Here is a 23,974-nt window from a genome sequence, read left to right on the forward strand (position 1 = left end):
ATAACGGAGTGTAACTGTGATGTGGTTGATACACTGACAACAAGTCTGTAAAGTATGTTGGTGCTAAGCCATTCAGTGATTTATAGATAAACAGAAGTATTTTAAAGTCTATTCTCTGAGCTACAGGGAGCCAGTGTAGGGACTTTAGAACCGGGGTGATGTGCTCCACTTTCTTAGTTCTAGTGAGGACGCGGGCAGCAGCGTTCTGGATCAACTGCAGCTGTCTGATCAACTTTTTAGGCAGACCTCTGAAGACACCGTTGCAGTAATCAATTCTACTAAAGATGAACGCATGAATTCGTTTTTCAAGGTCCTGCTAAGACATTAGTCCTTTAATCCTGGAGATGTTTATCTTTAGGTGATAGAAGGCCAACCTTGTTACTGTCTTTATGTGCCTCTGAAGGTTCAGGCCTGAGTCCATCACTACACCCAGGTTTCGAGCCTGACTGGTGGTTTCTAGCTGTATTAACTGAAGCTGTGTGCTAACTTTCAAACGCTCTTCCTTTGGTGCAAAGATTATTACTTCAGTTTTGTTTTGATTCGGCTGAAGAAAATTTTGGCCCATCCATGCATTGATTTCTTCTAAGCATTTACCCAGCGCTTGAATGGGTTCATAGTCACCTGGTGACATCGTAACGTATAGCTGTGTGTTGTCTGCATAGTTATGATAACTTACGTCGTTGTTTATTAAAATTTGAGTAAGGGGGAGCATGTAGATATTGAATAGAAGGGGGCCTAAGATGGACCCTTGGGGAACGCCACATGTGATTTTTGTGGTCTCTGATGTAAAGTTACCCACTGACACAAAAAAGTCCCTGTCCTTCAAGTAGGATTTAAACCAATTGAGTGCTGTACCAGAAAGACCAACCTAGTTTTCCAGGCACTCTAATAAAATGGAGTGATCAACAGTGTCGAATGCTGCACTAAGGTCCAATAATACCAGCACTGTTGTTCTTCCACAGTCTGCATTTATACGGATGTCATTGAACACCTTGACAAGAGCAGTCTCTGTACTGTGGTGAGCATGGAAGCCTGACTGGAAGACAAGAGGTTGTTTTGTTATGGCCTACACAATCAAGACTCTCCACACGAAAGAAAAGGCCCAAAAGGTCACTTCTAAAGAGGCTGGGTGTTCACAGAGTCCAGTATCTAATTATATTAATGGCAAGTTTTATGGAAAGCAGATTTTATTTATTTTTTATTTATTCCAGCAGAACATGGCATCTACCCACACTGCCACAAGTACCAATACCAGGTTTGATGACCATGGTATTACTGCACTTGATTGGCCAGCAAGTTTGCTGGACTTGACCACTATAGAATATCTATGGAGAATTGTGAAGACGAAGAGGAGATATGCCACACCCAACAATTCAGACAAGCTAAAGGCTATTTTAAAGCAACCTGGGCTTCTTCAACACCTTAGCAGAGCCATAGGCCGATTGTCTCTATGCTACGATGCACTGATTTAGTGATCATACAAAAGACTCCCTGATAAGATATTATATTTGTATAGTTTCTGTAATAAAAATCAGTTTTTTGTCTATCACTTTGTCTGAGTTGCATTTGTTGAAAAGAATTACTGAAAGATATTCACATTTCAACTGTATTCTATTTTTTTATGCATATGTAATATAAAGAAAATACAATTTCAAATATTGAGATGGAGACATGAGAAAAAATGAGGTACACTCATGTAAACCATGGAAGAAAAAGTAAAACAAAGTCAAGATTCAGAATATACAGTCTCCATGTGATTGAGGCAGTGTGAGTTTGTAACGTGACGGATTTAAATTCTGCATCACGATAGCGAGTGGGTCAGTTGTAACTGGCAAAAAGCCTGAGCCACCTAGCCAAAGGGGTTGTTTGATGCTAATAGGTGTTCTGTCTGTGCTGTGCTTCGGAAGAAATGTGATGATTTATGAACTAATGAGCAGAGTTAGGTTTAACTTTTTTGTGTTTTATTACAAGTATTCATGTATATGAAGTAAATATCAACTAAAGCAATTAATTCAATATCTTCTTTTAGAATTTGCAGTATAGGCACATACAGGTCCTTCTCAAAAATATTAGCATATTGTGATAAAGTTCATTATTTTCCATAATGTCATGATGAAAATTTAACATTCATATATTTTAGATTCATTGCACACTAACTGAAATATTTCAGGTCTTTTATTGTCTTAATACGGATGATTTTGGCATACAGCTCATGAAAACCCAAAATTCCTATCTCACAAAATTAGCATATCATTAAAAGGGTCTCTAAACAAGCTATGAACCTAATCATCTGAATCAACGAGTTAACTCTAAACACCTGCAAAACATTCCTGAGGCCTTTAAAACTCCCAGCCTGGTTCATCACTCAAAACCCCAATCATGGGTAAGACTGCCGACCTGACTGCTGTCCAGAAGGCCACTATTGACACCCTCAAGCAAGAGGGTAAGACACAGAAAGAAATTTCTGAACGAATAGGCTGTTCCCAGAGTGCTGTATCAAGGCACCTCAGTGGGAAGTCTGTCATTCGGAAATCAAGATGCCAGAGTCTGGAGGAAGACTGGGGAGAAGGAAATGCCAAAATGCCAGAAGTCCAGTGTCAAGTACCCACAGTCAGTGATGGTCTGGGGCGCCGTGTCAGCTGCTGGTATTGGTCCACTGTGTTTTATCAAGGTCAGGATCAATGCAGCAAGCTATCAGGAGATTTTGGAGCACTTCATGCTTCCATCTGCTGAAAAGCTTTATGGAGATGAAGATTTCATTTTTCATCACGACCTGGCACCTGCTCACAGTGCCAAAACCATGGTATCACTGTGCTCAATTGGCCTGCCAACTCTCCTGATCTGAACCCCATAGAGAATCTGTGGGATATTGTGAAGAGAACATTGAGAGACTCAAGACCCAACACTCTGGATGAGCTAAAGGCCGCTATCAAAGCATCCTGGGCCTCCATAAGACCTCAGCAGTGCCACAGACTGATTGCCTCCATGCCACGCCACATTGAAGCAGTCATTTCTGCAAAAGGTTTCCCGACCAAGTATTGAGTGCATAACTGTACATGATTATTTGAAGGTTGACGTTTTTTGTATTAAAAACACTTTTCTTTTATTGGTCGGATAAAATATGCTAATTTTGTGAGATAGGAATTTTGGGTTTTCATTAGCTGTATGCCAAAATCATCCGTAGTAAGACAATAAAAGACCTGAAATATTTCAGTTAGTGTGCAATGAATCTAAAATATATGAATGTTAAATTTTCATCATGACATTATGGAAAATAATGAACTTTATCACAATATGCTAATATTTTGAGAAGGACCTGTAAAGTGATAGAGAAACTGAAACAACTACCTTTTGTTTTCAAGATGCCAAACTTGGCGAGGTTCTCTACAATGTGCTTTGTTAGCACTCTCTCCCCATCTCTCACCAAATAAAGTCGGGACCTCAACCAGCCTTGTTTTTGTTCAGTTGTTTTTGTTAGTAGACATGTAGATAAGTTGATATGGCCAAGTTTAGATGAGAAGCCATCTTGTTTGACTTCTGAAGATCAATACACATCTGCCAGATAGTGGCTTCTACTCTGAAGTCAGATTTGTAAAGTTTCCAGTTGGAAATAAAATAAGAAGGCTATCTCAAGTTGAAATTCCTATTTGCAAAGTCATGCGTCTCTGAGCATTTCAAAGCCAATATCCAATATAGGGGCAATGCATATAAAACATAGTTAAAGATGCTGTGTATTTCAAATTCTGAACGTTTGTATTTCATCATCTATATGTAAATATGTTATTTTAGAGGTGAATGCTTAAAATACTGAATAACACCTTATTGACTTGTGTTGCTAGTAGTTAGCACCACAACAATCAGCAAAGGTCAATGCTTTTCCATCTTGCTACTAGAACATGCTCATCTCAGGGGTAACATTATTACCAGAGGTGAGCTCTGACTTCAAAGTAATTGAACACTGCAATACTGCATGTCTTCCTGTCTCTACCATTTTGAAGAGTGAATATGTGTAATTGATCTCTATGTCATGTCATATATGCATCACAGTGAAACAGAAGCTCATGAATTACAAAAATATTATTAAAACTCCCTACTTACTAAAAAATATTAAAAATACAAAATGCCTTAGTTCTACTTATTTTATGCAAATTGTTAGGGATGCCAATAAGTGTGGCACCAGTGATTTTTCTTTAGAAAAACTATAACACAAATATTCACAGTACAAGTTCCATGGCTCTAAATGTGTCGGTGTGAGATGAAAGTTTCTGAAATAAAAGGTGTTTTGACTATAAGGCTTTTTACACCCTTTTATTACCAGAAGTGGCAGTAATTGCAGAGAAAGCTGCCATTATTAAAAAATTAACTGAGTATGTGTCATTTTAAAATATCAGACTAAACAAAAAAGTCCCTCTTCTAGGAATAACGTCACTTGGATATACAGAAAAAAATCACTACAGGGGAGAGGCGAGGGGTGGAGTCCAGAGTGGAACTATACCTTTTACAATTCACTGCACAGAAAATAACCTAAAAGGACTCTTATAGTATATGAGTAACTCTTTAAAAACATGTTTCAAAAGGAACAACTACAAAAACAATACATATAAAAAAGATCTAAAAACCCCATGCTGACAGATTCTATTGACATTCCTTCAATTTTTCCACATTTGGTAACATTACAGACTTATTCTAAACTGATTTGAGTATAGTTTTCTATTCAAAAAATCTCCCAAAAAATGCACATAATTAGAAAGTGAAAATATATTTATAACATTTTTCTAAATTTATAAAAATTGTAAACATAATTATATATATATATATATATATATATATATATATATGTGTATATATACATATATATATATATATATGGTGGTTATATATATATATTATATATAACCACTGATATACTTTGCCATTTGACTCAAGGGAATCAGATTTCCACTTCCACTTCTCCACTCCTCCACTTCCTTGAGATACCTTATTGAAGCAATCTTCAAAGGAATTGTAACAGACCTTTGAGACTAGATTGTGTCAAAGCAAATCTGCATAGGGATGTATACCAACCTTAGCAGCATTGATCGTCCTGACAGGCACTGTGGTTTCCAATAAGTGAAAATGCGAAACGTTTGGAACCACCAGAACCTCCATAGATATGGCCACTTAAACAAACTGATTAATCAGAGAAGGGCCTAGGTCAGACAGGTGACCATGAAACCTATGATCACTAAGTCACAGCTCCATTGTTCCCTTGTGAGTTATGATTTGCCAGTGTTAGGCGTTTGAGTTTCTTCAGGGACCTATTTCCTTCATTCTTGTGTTTAGATTTCTGTTACTTCTCTGTGTTGATTAACCTCCCTCCTTCGGCTGCTCTGCATCTTCCCTGCCACAAGCTGCTCCACATTTCATCTGATTAGCTCTTCTAGTCCACTGGTCATTTCTCCACCCTGCCTCTGAATTTAAACGCTCTGGATCCTACTGTTTGTCATACCCAGCCTGTCCATGACTGTTGGTTAACCTGCTCCATGTCTGTTACTCTGCCTCCTGGTGTGTGTCTCTGCCCTGCTCCCTGTCGCCTCCCTTTATGCCTGCCTGCTCCTTGGTATTTACATGTTTTGTGTCCTACATCTCTGTGTATATTTATCTGTTCAATCATTAAATATTCAAATTCACCATGCGTCTCTTACATTCCTGCTCACACGGTGGGCCTGCTAAACCCCAGCATAATATAACATTGTGAAGATAGGGTGCACTGCACCAATTGCACTACACCAATTAAATCCTTAAAGTAGAGTAGTCATATGGTAAGCTTGATTGACTTTAGCCTAAAAGCATCTTGGAAAATATCACACCAAGAAAACGAAATTCTCTGACCAGACAAAATCAAACATCAACAATTAGGTGTTGAACTTTAAACATCTAGTCTGGAGAAAAGCTGGCAATGCTCATCACCAGGCTAACAACCATTCCTACTGTCCAGCATAGTGGTTGCAGCATGATGCTGTGGGAATGTTTTTAGAGACAGGAACCGGGCGATTATTGAGACGACAGAGAGAATGTTTAAGAAAAATAGCCCCATAGTGGCATGATAACGAAGGATGGGCTTCAGGAGTTGAACTGTGAATGGCACAGCCAGAGCCTGGACATGAAGCCAAAGAACATCTCTGGAAAGACTGAGTTTCAAAGGTTCTACTCAGAAGAATGAAAAAAGTGAGAAAAAAATTAAATAAAACAGGCTTGCCAAGCATTTAGAGACATACCCTACAAAACATGAGGCTGCCAAAGGTCAAGAAAAGAAAGATCAAGAAAATATTAAGCCATGGGCATGAATAATTATGAGCCTATTGTTTTTAAATCTTTACATTTCTTCACATATACAAAAATGTGTTTTCGCCTTGTTATTATGGGCTATGTTATGTCATTTCTGTTTGAAAGAAAACCATACTAATGGATTTTAGAATGATTTTTGTCATAACAAAATGTGGAAAAAGAAAAGGTATGTGAATACTTGCTGGTGGCACTGTACAGTGCCTTGCGAAAGTACTCGGCCCCCTTGAACTGGTCAACCTCTTGCCACATTTCAGGCTTCAAACATAAAGATATAAAATTCAAATTTTTTGTGAAGAATCAACAACAAGTGGGACACATTCGTGAAGTGGAATAAAATTTATTGGATGTGTCAAACATTTTTAACAAACAAAAAACTGAAAAGTGGGGCGTGTAATATTATTCAGCCCCCTTGCCTTAATACTTTGTAGCGCCACCCTTTGCTGCAATTACAGCTGCAAGTCACTTGGGATATGTCTCTATCAGTTTTGCACATCGAGAGACTGAAATTATTGCCCATTCTTCTTTGTAAAACAGCTGGAGCTCAGTGAGGTTGGATGGAGAGCGTTCGTGAACAGCAGTCTTCAGCTCTTTCCACAGATTCTCGATTGGATTCAGCTCTGGACTTTGACTTGGCCATTGCAACACCTGGATACGTTTATTTGTGAACCATTCCATTATAGATTTGGCTTCATGTTTTGGATCATTGTCTTGTTGGAAGATAAATCTCCGTCCCAGTCTCAGGTCTCTTGCAGACTCCAATAGGTTTTCTTCCAGAATGGTCCTGTATTTGGCCCCATCCATCTTCCCATCAATTTTGACCATCTTCCCTGTCCCTGCTGACAAAAAGCAGGCCCAAACCATGATGCTGCCACCACCATGTTTGACAGTGGGGATGGTGTGTTCAGGGTGATGAGCTGTGTTGCTTTTACGCCAAACATATCGTTTTTCATTGTGGCCAAACAGTTCGATTTTAGTTTCATCTGACCAGAGCACCTTCTTCCACATGTTTGGTGTGTCTCCCAGGTGGCTTGTGGCAAACTTTAAACGAGACTTTTTATGGATATTTTTGAGAAATGGCGTTCTTCTTGCCACTTCCATAAAGGCCAGATTTGTGCAGTGTACGACTGATTGTTGTCTTATGGACAGACTCTCCCACCTCAGCTGTAGATCTCTGCTGTTCATCCAGAGTGATCATGGGCCTCTTGGCTGCATCTCTGATCAGTCTTCTCCTTGTTCAAGATGAAAGTTTAGAGGGACGGCCGGGTTTTGGTAGATTTGTAGTGGTCTGATACTCCTTCCATTTCAATATGATTGCTTGCACAGTGCTCCTTGGGATGTTTAAAGCTTGGGAAATCTTTTTGTATCCAAATCCGGCTTTAAACTTCTCCACAACAGTATCTCAGACCTGCCTGGTGTGTTCCTTGGTCTTCATGATGCTCTCTGCACTTTGAACAGAACCCTGAGACTATCACAGAGCAGGTGCATTAATACGGAGACTTGATTACACACAGGTGGATTCTATTTATCATCATCAGTCATTTGGGACAATATTGGATCATTCAGAGATCCTCACTGACCTTCTGGAGTGAATTTGGTGCATTGAAAGTAAAAGGGCCAAATAATATTGCACGTCCCACTTTTCAGTTTTTTATTTGTTAAAAAAGTTTGACACGTCCAATAAATTTCATTCCACTTCATGATTGTGTCCCACTTGTTGTTGATTCTTCACAAAAAAATTTAATTTTATATCTTTATGTTTGAAGCCTGAAATTTGGCAAGAGGTTGAAAAGTTCAAGGGGGCCGAGTACTTTCGCAAGGCACTGTATGTGATTTACAGGTGCATCTCAATTAATCCAGATATTAAGTACATACACAGTTCAGTTCATGGACATACTTTTTAGTAGCCATTCTTTATATAAAAAAAAGAGTAAGTAATATTCAAATTTTAATCAGAAACTGCATTTTGAGTTTTTATTGGCTATTCGTTACAGCCATCAAAATGTATGGGATAAAACTCTGTGTGTAATGAATGTGTATATGTTTCAGTTTTTGAATTTAATTATTAACATATATGATGAATTCTGTGGAAATATGATGAAATTTCATTACCTCACATTCCTTAAAAGTTAAAGGTTTATATTGTTGGCTGCCACAATATTATCAAGCTACCGGGCTTCAGTACATAGGAAGGCTGTGAATACATTTTACCCACTGAGGCACAATCCATGCAAAAACAACAGTGCTACTGTCAAAAGAAGACACATTGGACACACACCATTAAAAGTGCATCATGTTTTTCATCATTTTCTCAGAAAAGCTCGTTGCCATAAAATAGAAGTGGGCTGTGCATTTAGAGGGAGAATCTGAAAAAGTTTAAATTTTTGATTTAGTTTGCATCAGCCACCTTTCAGAAAATCACAGTGAAGTAGAAATGCATGTTTTTAAAGTGCTAAAATGAAAAGTCTTCCTCTTTGTCATCACTATGAAGAAATAATTAAAGTTAATAATCCTCTTTACTTTCCAAACTTAAGGCTAAAAGTAAACTGATCATAAATAATCTTAAACTGTGAAATCCCTCAGATTGTGGTTGAAACAAGGTTACTGTAAGAGATGTAGTTTGTATTGTAACTGCCATATAAATTACCTTCGACCAACAAATTACCAGTAGACTAATTACATGATGTTCTTTTATAACATCTCTTCAATATAATAATAGCAATTAGCAAGGCTAAATGTAATGGTGACATCATCCAGCTATATCAAAGGTTCCTTGAAGATTATCATGCAACTAAATTTTCTGGCTGTTTATTTTCAGGGATTTTTAAACAATTTTTTGCCATGTCTGCGCAGCAATGACACAAAAAGAGTGTCCATCATCAAGTGATGAAGTGAGTTGATAAACTGTCAGCCACAAAATTATTTTGCTAGACGACTTTTCAGACAATGTAACGACTGAGCCAATCCATTTGTCATCTTATTTGCTTCTTTCTCTTCCTTAGCACTTAGAGATCTTCTTCCCACCTGTTATTTCTTCCTCATCCTCACCTGCCTCCTCCTCCTACCACCCTTGTTCCACCTACTCACTCCTCCACCTTTCATCAGGTTTCAGCACTTTCATAACCGCGCTCTCCGTTGCCTCATCTCCCTCCTACGAGCTGAGCACTTTACATGCCACCATCTTGCTGAATCCGTGTGTGTTTGTGTGTGTGTGCCTGTGTGCACGCGCATGCACATCACACAGATGCTGCATTGCAGGGCTCTCCTCTGAGGGCTATATCGTGCAGGAGCCTGAGACACAAGGGACACAAGTTCTTGTGTTGTGGAGTGTAACTGTGATGTGCTCATGTACTCTTCAAACATGTGCATTTTATAATTCAATTCAATTCAGTTTATTTATATAGCACCAATTCACAACACATGTTGTCTCAAGGCACTTCACAAAAGTCAGGTACATACATTCCAATTAATCCTAACCATTGAACAATGCAGTTTAAGGTTTGTTACTGTATATGGGCACTTAATATCTATAAGGAAAAATAATTCATATTCCACGTTATAATGCCTTGGAAAAGTATTTATATTCCTTGACATTTTCACATTTTGTCATGTAACAAGCACAAACCTATGTGATTTTATGTAATAGACCAAGGGAACTCAAGTTCAGTACTCAAGAGCTATGATCCTGCAACATTATGATACATCCCTTTTCCAACATACCTCAGTTGAATAAATGCGTCGTTACCAGGTCTCTGCAAAGCTGAATGAATCTATCTTTTCATCAACTCTGACCGGCTTCTCTCTCCCTGCCAAAGATAGGCATCCCCACAGCATGATGCTGCCACCACCATGTTCAACACAAGAATGGTATATTTGGGGTAATATGCAGTATTAGTTATTTTATCAGAACTAAGGTTTTAGCAAATACGTTTTACAGAGAATAATAATTGTTCATACTTCAGCTTTTTTATGAATGAAATAAGGACATATAATTAACTATAATCTTACCTTTAAGAGTTCATGATTTTTTCTTTTTTTTAACCATTCTCTGGATTTTTTGAAAATAGTAAATGTTCTAATTTTATATGTCGTACTTATGTTTTACAGAAGACTAATAGAAGAATTTGGAATAAACAAAACGAAGCCTTTTAAGATGTTTCTATTCACTGTCAGCTTTGCAGTGGTGTTAAAGATAACCTTGTGAGACCAGCTTTTACTGTAGTGGCAGGTGAAATGCAAATGCTACATCAGCAAGTTTACATCCAAGAAATAAATGAATTTTGGCATAAAGTGGTAAAAGCTGAAAAGCAGTATTAAACAGCATCTCTGAGCAGCATTGATCCAGTGATACCATTTTTCGTTTCAATTTACCAAATCATTTTAACACAGCACAGTTGTGCTATGTTAGCACCGCTGCCTTGCAGCCTGGGGTCACAAACACCTTAACTACTATTTCTCATTCACATTTATGTTCTATTGCAGTTTTCGTTGCATGATAGAATCAACATGAAAACACTTCTCACCAAATTTTGTGCATGTCTACAGACTTCAGTTCTCACAGACAGCCTGAGAATAGGCTGTTCTCTGCAAAGATCATTTTTAAATTAGAAAAACAGAATCCTTTGTTCTAATGCCTGACGTTATGACGTATAGACCACTCCTTATATTTATAGGGTCCTTCAGTGCTAAAGAGAAAGATATTCATGTGTGTTTGATGTCTGCAAAACATAGTATGGATTCAAGTTGTTTCCTTGCTTAATTCTTTCATATCTTATTAGACTAAAAATAAGACAAACAGCATTTTCCTAATCATACTTGACTTTTTAAATCCAGCTAACATAATTTTACCATTTGGTACAAACTTGACAAATACCAAATACTAATTCAAATGCTTTGGCAGTCGTAAGAAATGTACATTGTCTTGCAAAATTATCAATATCCCATGTTTTGTGGAAAGAACAAAGCAATTTATAAAAGAAGTCACATTTGCAGTTTGTCAAAAGCTATGTAAAAGACATAGCAAGCATGTGGGGCAAGGTGCTCTGGTCAGAAGTGACCAAAATGTTATTTTATAACTTACTTACAAAATCCAATATGTGTTGATAAACTTACACTGTACAGGTCCTTCTCAAAAAATTAGCATATTGTGATAAAGTTCATTATTTTCCATAATGTAATGATGAAAATTTAACATTCATATATTTTAGATTCATTGCACACTAACTGAAATATTTCAGGTCTTTTATTGTCTTAATACGGATGATTTTGGCATACAGCTCATGAAAACCCAAAATTCCTATCTCACAAAATTAGCATATCATTAAAAGGGTCTCTAAACGAGCTATGAACCTAATCATCTGAATCAACGAGTTAACTCTAAACACCTGCAAAAGATTCCTGAGGCCTTTAAAACTCCCAGCCTGGTTCATCACTCAAAACCCAAATCATGGGTAAAACTGCCGACCTGACTGCTGTCCAGAAGGCCACTATTGACACCCTCAAGCAAGAGGGTAAGACTCAGAAAGACATTTCTGAACGAATAGGCTGTTCCCAGAGTGCTGTATCAAGGCACCTCAGTGGGAAGTCTGTGGGAAGGAAAAAGTGTGGCAGAAAACGCTGCACAACGAGAAGAGGTGACCGGACCCTGAGGAAGATTGTGGAGAAGGGCCGATTCCAGACCTTGGGGGATCTGCGGAAGCAGTGGACTGAGTCTGGAGTAGAAACATCCAGAGCCACCGTGCACAGGCGTGTGCAGGAAATGGGCTGCAGGTGCCGCATTCCCCAGTCCTGGGCTACAGAGAAGCAGCACTGGACTGTTGCTCAGTGGTCCAAAGTACTTTTTTCGGATGAAAGCAAATTCTGCATGTCATTCGGAAATCAAGGTGCCAGAGTCTGGAGGAAGACTGGGGAGAAGGAAATGCCAAAATGCCAGAAGTCCAGTATCAAGTACCCACAGTCAGTGATGGTCTGGGGTGCCGTGTCAGCTGCTGGTGTTGGTCCACTGTGTTTTATCAAGGGCAGGGTCAATGCAGTTAGCTATCAGGAGATTTTGGAGCACTTCATGCTTCCATCTGCTGAAAAGCTTTATGGAGATGAAGATTTCATTTTTCAGCATGACCTGGCACCTGCTCACAGTGCCAAAACCACTGGTAAATGGTTTACTGACCATGGTATCACTGTGCTCAATTGGCCTGCCAACTCTCCTGACCTGAACCCCATAGAGAATCTGTGGGATATTGTGAAGAGAACGTTGAGAGACTCAAGACCCAACACTCTGGATGAGCTAAAGGCCGCTATCGAAGCATCCTGGGCCTCCATAAGACCTCAGTGCCACAGGCTGATTGCCTCCATGCCACGCCGCATATAAGCAGTCATTTCTGCAAAAGGATTCCCGACCAAGTATTGAGTGCATAACTGTACATGATTATTTGAAGGTTGACGTTTTTTGTATTAAAAACACTTTTCTTTTATTGGTCGGATGAAATATGCTAATTTTGTGAGATAGGAATTTTGGGTTTTCATGAGCCGTATGCCACAATCATCTGTATTAAGACAATAAAAGACCTGAAATATTTCAGTTAGTGTGCATTGAATCTAAAATATATGAATGTTAAATTTTCATCATTACATTATAGAAAATAATGAACTTTATCACAATATGCTAATTTTTTGAGAAGGACCTGTATATCATACTAAACTCAATGGTGAAACATTGGGATGGAAACAACACTGGTTGCAGCATCATGTGGTTGACAATTTTTTCAGCTGGGACAAATAAATCAGTTAGATTTCCTGAAATAATAGATGGATCAGTTCTGGGAGAAAATCTTTAAGAATTTATAAAGGACTTGGGGTTCTGTGTAAAGAGTTTATCCAATCAGACCAAGCTCAAGTTTTTCAACATTCAAGAATGGACAAAAATGTCAGTCCATAGATGTGCAAAGCTGGTAGAGAAATACCCCAAAATATCTGCAGCCCTAACTGCAGTGAGAGGTGGCTCTACAAAGTGTTGATAAAGGGAGGCTGAATACAAATACGTGCCACAATTTACAGATTGTCATTTGTAAAAAAAAAAATTAATCATGCATCATTTTAATTCCACTTCACATTTCTAATATGCTTTGTGTTGATCTATCACACAAAATCATAATAAACACATTAAACCTTTTGGTTGTAATGTGACAGTGCCAGTTGGAATATCCTTGAAGACTTCATTTCATTTTTTCTTTGAAAATAGATAAGACTCCTTTATTGGCACAAACCCGACTGTTTAAACTATTTGTTTTACCTTTTGACTTGACCATAAAAAGATCTGCTTTTAATGAAACCTTGTAACTATCTGAGTCATCATTTTGTATTGTGTGAATAATAGAAAGAAACCCCAGTTACTGACAATCATTCAGCTGCCAGTCTTTAAGAGACAAATCCAACCTGAATACCTGGGACTGTCATTCTACAGGTTCACAAAACACAGAAGCCATGAGAGCGTGACTGCCTTTCAGTGGATGTTGGTGTTGATTGTCTCACTAAAGCAGCTCTCCTCTTCCCACTCAGTACCCGCTTCCCACTCATAGCTCCCAGCAGCCTGCACTCACATGTAGATCCACCCACACAGCCATTTCATCTGTGGAGGTAGCAGCCATTCTTTCTGTCTCTGCTTCTCTTTTTCTCACTTTAAATGATACTTTTTCCTTCTCTGACAGACATTCATCACATCTCAGAGCTTTAGGACAGATAAATGTGAGTCTGGGCAGGATTAGTTTGATGCTGTAAAATGCTTTTAGCTGGTGTTGACTTTCTAATTCTGTTGCACAAATTCCACTTTGCTGGCAGTAAGATGAGAAGTAAAGGATTTCTCTCATGTCATAGTATTGACAGCGATTAATGTAAATTGATAATTTTTGGCGAAAAAGTTCACTCATTCAGTGTGACCGTAAAGAAGTCAGTAGATTTGGCTATGCATCCACATGTGGCCGTGTCCTTACCTCTTTAGGTGGTTAGGGACTTTGGAGGATGAGTCAAGATAGATCCAAAGAATCAAAGTCACCCCAAAATGTCACAACGTTGTAGTTGAGGTTCTCAGAAGAAGAATAAAAGCCAAATGATAATTACTCCCAGCTGTACCTGTTAAAAAAAGAGAAAATAGAATCAGAAAGATAATATCTTTCTCTAAGTCATGTCACCAATGAGTGAAATTGACTTTTTCTCATAAAGCGCATGCCATCTAGGCTGCAATGCCCTGCTGTGTGTTTAATTAAAATCCTGCACTGTTTGTCATTAGGGGTATTTTAACACATGAGCATTTAACTATTTAATATTTTAATATTTATCAGTAATTATCTTGTATTTTAACATTTAATTTTGCATGCAAAAAACTCTTATAATGTGATTTATATTATTTGGAAAATTGATAAAATTGGTAATATTTATCCCATTAGAAATATCAACAACCAGAGATTAAAATCTGCTGATGTTGAAGTTCTGAATGTATCAAAGAAAGTGCTTTTTATTTTATTTGCAGTGACTTTGTTTATATTTGTTAATCTCTGTGTACATATTGTCCAGTCCTCTACAAAATTTTAATAGCAAATGGAAACCATGGTTTAAATCTGTATTTAAAACCTTTGCTGTCAAATCTAAATAGTAAAGGCGTTGAAATGTACTCTATACATTACAGCATAATGACCGAGGCACTGTGTAGTGATTAAGTAGGAGAGAAAGTCAAACGTCTGAAGGAGCAGAACTAGAAGTGTTTTTATTTTGACACTTTCTGCCACTGACATTGTATCTTGACACCATTAAGAGCATGAGAATGACAATGGTAAGTTTCTTTTGTTCTGAAATGACCAAAAGTCATTCATTACAGAGATTATTTGGGGAGACATCTGTGTTGTCATAACTATGAAGGAACAACTAACATGAACAGATTGCTATGAGCTATTAACAGCCTGCAGTCCGTGAATGCCTGTGAATATTTAAATCCGTTCTTTCACAGTAAAATGTGTGCAGCAACAGATCACCTGTTAGATCTGTGGTCTGTAGCTTCTATACATGCTTACTAAAACCTCTAAGTTCATGAAATAAAGATTGACAATAACACCTGAGTCTCAGACTCTGCGTGTAAGTCGAGTCACAAGTCTTTTGGGCACAAGTCTATGTCGTGTCTGAAGCCTGTGTTGTTGCAACTTAAGTGCGACTTGAGTCTGTGTCTCAAACTAGTCCCATCTCTGTTTTCTGAAGACTTAAATTACATCCAGTTTCCAGTGATTGTGGCACAAAATATTATTAAAATAACGAAAAGCAACTTCCTGCCTATATATAATGTTCATCGGAGTCACAAGATCAAATTTCCTCACAGCAGATGATGGAAATTGCTTTAAACTATCTCTTGTCAAACCCCTATGCTTCAAATGTCCACCTGGTGGGTAAAGAATGACAGATAGTCAGTGAGAAATGTCTTGAGGAAAATCCTTCCATTTCACACCTGAAAACATTGGGTATGACAGCAGAAAAAAGATAATTTTTTTTTGCAACGATTTATTGTAAGATATCTTCACTGTTTTATTTTTTTGGTGGGATTAGCTGTCTGTTTTAAGTCTTGTAAAGCACTTCATGTTTTACAGAGTTGCATGTAAGGTGCTAAACATTATAGTCTTGATTGCTGATTGATTGTTCTATTTATTTGCTATGCATACAACTATGATTTATTTTCGGTAATAAACATCTGCATAGATTTTTAATGATAAAAACAAATCCCAGTGAAGATCATCCAGGACGGGGTTGAGTGTTTTTTTAAAACAGAACATGCTCCCATTTTTTTGAGGTTATTGTTACAAATGTTTTTATTTTTTTATTTTTTGTTTTTATTAATTATTCTCCTTATTTCTTATTCTTTCATTTTTTTCTAAGGGCAGCTTTAAGGGTACAATGGTCCTGAGTGGTCAAGACAATCATGGATTTGCTTCACAAATCCCCAATTTGAGTTAAGCATACTAAGGAATGCCTATGGAATAATTAGGAATGATCAGTTACGATACCTAAGAATGAAATAGGAATTTGTCAAGAAATAACTGAGATGTTTTGGATTTGGGAGTTTGGCACCAAAATTTGCCACAAATTGAAGATGGCTCAATAATTGCAACAATTAAGAATAAAATAAGAATCAGTTACCAATTTAGGGACTTTTTATGATTCAACTAAGAAGGCTAAAATTGAGCAATTCTTGGAGACTCGTATTATTCGTGGTCTGTGAGGGAAAGTGGTATTAAGTAGATAGTAAATGAAAATGAGAAAATAAAAAATGGTTTGCAGGTGAATTAATAGTCCATCACCCTCTCTGCAGTCGTTCTGCAGAATTAAGAAAAGTTTTGTTGGGAAAATGGGCATCAAAACAGAAACAGTTCAGTTGGCCTGGTTCACTATACAGCACAGAAAGCATTTAAAAGTACTAACAATTGTTTACTCAAGTAAAGCCACATCAAGAATTTAATCATTATATAAATTTTTACTTAAAATGAATGGATTCTATATAATTAAAAATGCACAGGCAAATCAACGTGAGCAGAATCTGTTCATTTTAAGCTTGATAGTCCCTGGAAGATCTTTTAAAGCTCTTTATGTCTTTCATGGATCTTGAAAATCTTGAGCAAGTTGGCTAGCATGAGCTACTACAAAGTACATGTCCCTGACTGATTCAACGCTGTGGCAGAGCGACATATAGAGGAACTTTCACCAGATAACAAAAAGGTTGAAAAGAAGAAAAAAGCTGTCCTTTTTTAATCTTTTGAACTGTGAACCTCTTTATCTCATTAAACATGTTGGATTTGGAAATATCCATAGTCTATCAGAAATCAGACTTCTACATTCTCAAGGGAATACACAGTGAAACAGGTGTTTAAGTAAATCTAGCCATGCTAACTGCTACTATAAGATGCAACACATAATATAAAATTAAAACCCTGTAATCATTCTTTAAAAATATCAGTGAAACCCTGTTTTATAGCAACTATTCTCTGACCCACTATTACATGACCGCTCACATCAGGAGGGCTAGAAACAAAAATATTTTGAATGGTGTTCTGATGTGGTGAACAAGACCCTGAGATACTTGAACTCCTCCACTTGAGGCAGGAACTCCCCTCCAACCTGAAGAGGACAAGCCACCTTTTTCCGGTCGAGTACCATGGCCTCGGACTTGGAGGAGCTGATCTTCATCCCAGCCGCTTCACACTCGGCTGCGAACCGCCCCAGTGCATGCTGTAGGTCTTGGCTAGAGGGGGCCAGCAGGACCACGTCATCTGCAAAAAGAAGAGACGAAATCCACTGGTCCCCAAACCAGAACCCCTCCGGCCCTTGGCTGCATCTAGAAATCCTGTCCATAAAAGTTATGAACAGGACAAGTGACAAAGGGCAGCCCTGCCAGAGTCCAACATACACCGGAAACAGGTCCAACTTAGTGCCGGCAATGTGGACCAAACTCCTGCTCCGCTTGTACAGAGACCGGATGGCCCCTAATAAAGGGCCCCCGATTCCATATTCCTGGAGCACCCCCCACAGGGCATCACGAGGGACACAGTCGAATGCTTTCTCCAGGTCCACAAAACACATGTGGACCGGTTGGGCAAACTTCCCTGAACCCTCGAGTACCCTGTAGAGGGTATAGAGCTGGTCCAGTGTTCCACGGCCGGGACGAAAACCACACTTCTCCTCCTGAAGCCGAGGTTCGACTATCGGCCGGACTCTCCTCTCCAATTCCCTGGCGTAGGCCTTACCAGGGAGGCTGAGGAGTGTGATCCCCCTGTAGTTGGAACACACCCTCCGGTCACCCTTCTTATGAAGGGGGACCACCACCCCAGTCTGCCAGTCACCAAACTCCTCCCAGGCCCGAGTTTTTGCTTTTTCAGATCTGCTGTAAGAAGGACTGCTACAGGAGATCTTTCCTACCCACAGCCATCAGCATCTACAACGGCACTTTGAAGAAACCTGCATTTTTAGAGCTAAAACAACATTTAATTTCTTTTTGGGATTAATAAAGTATTTTTGAATTTGAATAAATAATCACCTAAATAAATAATCAGTTTCAGAACATCCATGGCACAGCTGGTCACTTTTAACACTAAACCCTGATCATCATTTGCATGCATGTGGATTTTGTATATTTAACTGGTATTAATTAATTGCCTGAAAATCTCATTTGTTTTTATCTCTAACTTGTATTCCAGTCATCAAAGCCAAATGCATGACTAGAGCATTTCAAATTGTTGTTTTTTTGTCTCTTTCAACCTGTGGATCTTGCTCTTGCTCTCCATTTTCTCCTAATCCCTTTGGTGACCTCTGGATGAGTCATTGCGATCATAATACACAAACAACGGTTCAGCGTACTCTAGTTTATGAAAGAAAATTAATGTATTGTGGGTTCTTATTTAAGAATTTATTTGTGAAGTGGATTTTTTAAATAGCAACAAATAAATGTACAGACTGAGTTTAAAACTTCCAATTTCATTTTCAACAAATTTTGTATGTACTTTTCCACATGTTTAGGTTTTAGTCTGCTCATTTTAATTTCACCTGTTATACTTTACAGTGTGTCTTTGTTTCTAGTAAACACCCTCTGTTATCGTAATCTGCTTGTATTTAAATCAAACTATTAAAATTCTTATTTAACCAATTACTTTGCTTCCAGTTGATGGACCATTATTTGAGCCATACCGAAATAGCGTCAGATCATATACCATAACTTTCAAAATATTCCTTAGTGGAACCCCAACAAAAGAGCTCATTTAATTTTTAATGTTTGAGATAAAGTTAAGGGTTCAAATAGTTCTCCTCAATCTCATTATCTATCCTTTACTCAATTTGTCCCTTACTGTAGAATCCATACAGCATGATATATTCCGCTGATGTGGAAAAAATTCCAATTGCCACCATTTATGTATTCAATATTCAGTAAAAAGATCCAAGTGCAAACATTTATTGGAGGTTTATGATGAGTAATGTCAGTTTGAGCTCTTGTTTTGTGCAGCAGAAAGGGCAGGTATTTTCTGTTTGCTTCTTTGCAGAAATGTAGATAAGCAAATTAATTCCAAACATTTTCTGTAAGGTAAAACAGTGGCTCATTAACTATAAATAAACATAGTCAGATGAAATCGCATCAAAGAATGTGGAAAAATTGAGAAATTAAATTAATAAATGACTACATAAATTTAATCAACAAGAATAATATGGATCATACTTTATGCCTCAGCCAGTTATGAAACTGGATAAAAAGGTAATTTTTGTAAATGTCTGGTTACTGACATACCTCTGACATACCTTGACATCTATTAGCACCCCTGGTATAGATGTGTAAAAGGTCTTGAAATAAATTCATCTTTTATTGTAGTAGCATTATCCACCCTAAATATGTTTACAAAAATGTTGCCTTCATTTTTCAAATTTAGTCAGTTTTTTTCCCATCCTGGCATAGCCCCGCTTATTGGTAAGCCTAGCAATTCTTAACAGAAAATAAATATAACTGAAGCATTTTTATATTTATTTTACACTTTTTAAAGTTTTTCACAACTGGTAAGGAACTTTTAAGGTGCTGCCAAACCTTCAGGGACACAGATGAGCATTACAAAACCCAGACAGAAAATGCAAACACAATATATTGTATAATGTTAATAATAGTAGATAAAAGTTAGGAATATTAGGAGTCAAGGACCTATCTCTTCTTCAAACCATCCCTACACAACTAGGTAACTAATCTAACCAAGAATACCTTTGCTAACTTTCCATCAACTCTGTTATGTTTTATAAAATGTTGCCTCTGGGCTACTTAAAAATGAACTCAAACCTCTGCTATTTGGTTTCACACTTTGATTTGGAAATATTTCCTTAACAAAAAACCATATAACTAGGAAAACCCATATGAAAAAATCATCCACTCCTCCTACTGATCTTCAGAGCTATCAGTACCTAAATAATATAATAAAATGTACTGCATGATAAATCTTTATTAGACTTTACAATCTGATGAGGGATGTTGAGTGAGCCAGTGGTGCTATTTGGTTTCACACTTTGATTTGGAAATATTTCCTTGAGCCTTTTCCCCTATATTAGAGAATGTCTCTTAATGTTCTCATATCGCACTGAATAAAAGAGTGTTCTGGAGGCTAAATGAAAGGATTGGTTGGACACATTGGCTGGTAATAGAGTTAATTTAAAAATGTGCAAAAGAAGCTTCATAATCAAGTCAATACTTTTTTTTTAAATAGCCACTCATCTTACTGAGATCTAGAGATGTTTAAGCTGCTGAAAAATACCTGAAACTGTCAATGTCTTAAACTGATAGAGTTCAGTAGATGTGTGTCTATGCAAACTTTGAAATGCATGTAAATCTTCAACAAGATTATGATGAGGTGATAGTGAAGGGGTGTACTACATTTGCTGTCCGATGCCTAAGAAAAATAATCTCAGCTTGAATAAAAAATCTACAGAATAATTTAAAGTTATGTAAGGAAAAAATCGAAATGACAAAGTAGAATGAAACTCAAAAGATTGAACATTGTGGAAAATATTCAAATGGCAGACTGAATTTGTCAGTCTAATATAAACTTTTTATCTGCAAAAATCTTCACAAAGTAGTTTATCTCTCCAATTTCAAAGACTTTTTGGATCAGTAAACATTTATAGTCTTGTAACAGAGGTGGTCTAAGCAGTGACCTCCCCAACACATGTATATTACATTTGCGAAGTCAATGCTTTTTTCTAGGACTGCACGACATTAGGAAAACATGTGATATGCCATAATACTAAAAAGAAAAGAAAAGAAATATATTTTATTGTCTGTCAGTGGGGATTCATAACAAACAGAGAACTCAGATAATGAACAGTATATCCATCTACTAGAAAAAATTAAATCATTATTTCCATCTCATCAACAAAACAATTTCTATTGAAATAGGTGCTTTGGTTTTTTTAATGCCGTATGCACTTTACCACATCTAAGTGCCAAGTCGAAAGCAACTGGACATCTTTTCTTGCTTTTGGAAGATGTTTCGCCTCTCACCTAAAAGGCTTTTACATTGATTATTATTTTTAAATAATAAACACTTCTTCATAGACATTCTTTAGCAGAATACAATGCTTTTAAAAAGTTCACAATTATGTGTACCAAATCTGTTTTGAATGATTTGCAATATTTTGCCATCCTATGATTTTGCATAGACTGATCTCTCATAAGTGGATGTTTGTTGTACCATACGTTACAGACCAAAAAAAAAACAGAGTTTTCACTGTTAGCAAGAACTTCCTGCATTTTTTTTATATGAGCTCACTTCACTCAGAATAGGAGCCATAGAGTGACATCCTATGAGTCAGAGATGCAAACCCCTCACAGCAGAAAACCAGTTTTTTTTATTATGGTTTTTAGCTCTGCAGCAGCTGAGGGTCACATGTGAGTCATACATCAGACTGGGGCCTTGGACAGGCCTGTATTTCCTGTGACAAAAGTGCAGGTTGCTGCCCATGCAACATGTATTACAACAGGAGACAACACACCACAGGCTACTTATAATACTTTATCTATCACCAAATGAATACTTTGTTAATTACTTTTCTATCATTTTTAAGCTGCCAGAGCTGTTTAGTGGCTTCACCAGAAATATAAAAACATAGCAGAAAGGTGGCTAATCTTGTAATAAATGGTCCCTACCAGACACAGCAGAACTACACAGAACAACAATGTTCTAGTGATCTAAAGAGTGATCTGTCGTAAATGTAGTACATTATTTACTGGCACCAAATCAGCGACAGCTCTAGTGAACTCATTGAGCCTTAGCTGTGTTTTATCAATGATCAAAAGGGAAATATTTTGTGAACCAAGCAGACATTTATTGCTTCAGTGTAAAACCTGAATTATGTAGCAATAACAAGTAGCAATAACAAGCAAAAAAAACATGTTTCTCAACAAATACACCAAGTATTCAAGTCAGATCTTAATTGCTGGAATCTAAATACTCTAACTTTCTGTTTTTTTTCTGCAGGCTCATGTCTTCTGTGCTTCTGTGGTTCGTGGAAATGTTTCCAGAACTGCTCAGTCTTCAATAGTATGACTCATTCAGACAGCTATTTTAAATATTGCTTTTCATATTGCAAAAAAGGACCCTACTTTTCTGAATAATAAGAATAAATCATGTCCTGCTGTCCAAAGACGTATAGAACCACTAACAAAATAAACATCTGTTAATATCCTGCATCACAACAACACAGGAAAAACATATATTCCATGTAACATGTTGTACAAAATGTTTCTCAGAGTGAATTTTCTTTGTTTTGTCTGTTTATAAGGTCTATAATTTATAATAATGTTTAATGTCTGTAGTGTATACTTTTCTGTGGTCACACAACTAACAGGGATAATAGTTAAGGTCTAAAAAATAACAAAAAACGGTATTCTGGCCAATTCTGTGATTATCAACGCTAAGATCTATTAATGTTTCTTTTTGCAATGATTTTAGTTTTTTAAGTTTTTCCTTCAACAGAATGTGTTTCTGATGAGTCCTATCTATATAAAATGTAATTGCAGATTAAAATGTTAGACTGCTAACAACACTACAACAAAGACTTTGTAAAGCTAAATTTGTTTGCAAAGACCTAAGAGTTTTTTCCAAGCAAAACTTCTTGATACAATGCAGCCTTGAACTATATGACATATATTCTTTTTTTTCCTGAAATGAAATAACTTTTCAATTGTATTCTCATTTATCGATGTGCAGCACTATTTCTGTCATTCAATGTATTTCATTTAGAAGAAATTACAAAGTGAAAACATCTTTACTGATAAAATATTTTCTTTTAAAGATTGTGCTGAGATGATTTGGGGTAGCTTTTTTTATGAGTGAAGGGCATATGAGCATGTTGGGAAAAGCTTAACTTGGTAATGTCCACATGCAACAGCTTTCCATGTGAGAGCAAAAACTACTAAATGTATACCTAAAATGTATTGGGAAGCTATCCTTATTTAAAACTTGCTAGAATATAGTAATTTGTGTTTTTTGTTAATAAATACATAAGATGTATTCAACACTAATGTACAAAAACCATCTTTTCAAGTCAATATACACAATAACGGTTTTAGATATACCATTTACAGTTCTCTTTATGTTTGTGGAAGGGCTGTATATCTCTTATGCAACCTTCTTTTTCTAACACACACACACACACACACACACAGTGATTAAGCACACACGCACAGAGAAAGTGCTTTGCTGTGTCTCCTGAGACAGCACATCCTGCAGTCACCTGTCAGCCCACATTTAATGTAGTCTGTGAAAGTGGCACAGGTGTGTGTGTGTGTGTGTGTGTGTCTATGTCCTAGTGATCAAGCTCTCTGTTTGCTGTGAGACTGCAACCGCCTCATGTTTTGTAATTGAACCTAAACAGAGAGGCAAATTTTGTGCAGTTTATTTGATGACTATGAAAAAACGAAGTTTTTGATTATTCAGTAAAACTGTAAAATTAGCTCGTATAAAATATTTTATGTGTGAATGGTGTGGTCATGTAAGGGCTTTAAATGGTAATGAATATGGGCTCTGTGGGCTATGGCCTTTGTCCCTACCTGTATGATGCTGTAATGTCCTGCTGCAGAAATATCCTGCAACCTTTAGTA

At 37.2% G+C, this 23,974-nt stretch overlaps 1 protein-coding gene across 1 annotated transcript in view; it reads right to left on the minus strand.

Annotated features, from left to right (window-relative positions):
* Positions 1–23,974, minus strand: part of LOC124870865 (microtubule-associated protein 2-like) — a gene marked incomplete at its 3' end in the record, with an annotated part of 102,563 nt that overhangs the window by 38,440 nt on the left and 40,149 nt on the right. Inside the window, exon 2 of the mRNA XM_047369691.1 lies at positions 14,310–14,448. The remainder of the gene's footprint in view (positions 1–14,309; positions 14,449–23,974) is intronic.

This window comes from Girardinichthys multiradiatus, chromosome 7 (assembly GCF_021462225.1).
Source record: "Girardinichthys multiradiatus isolate DD_20200921_A chromosome 7, DD_fGirMul_XY1, whole genome shotgun sequence".
Classification (NCBI taxonomy): domain Eukaryota; kingdom Metazoa; phylum Chordata; class Actinopteri; order Cyprinodontiformes; family Goodeidae; genus Girardinichthys; species Girardinichthys multiradiatus.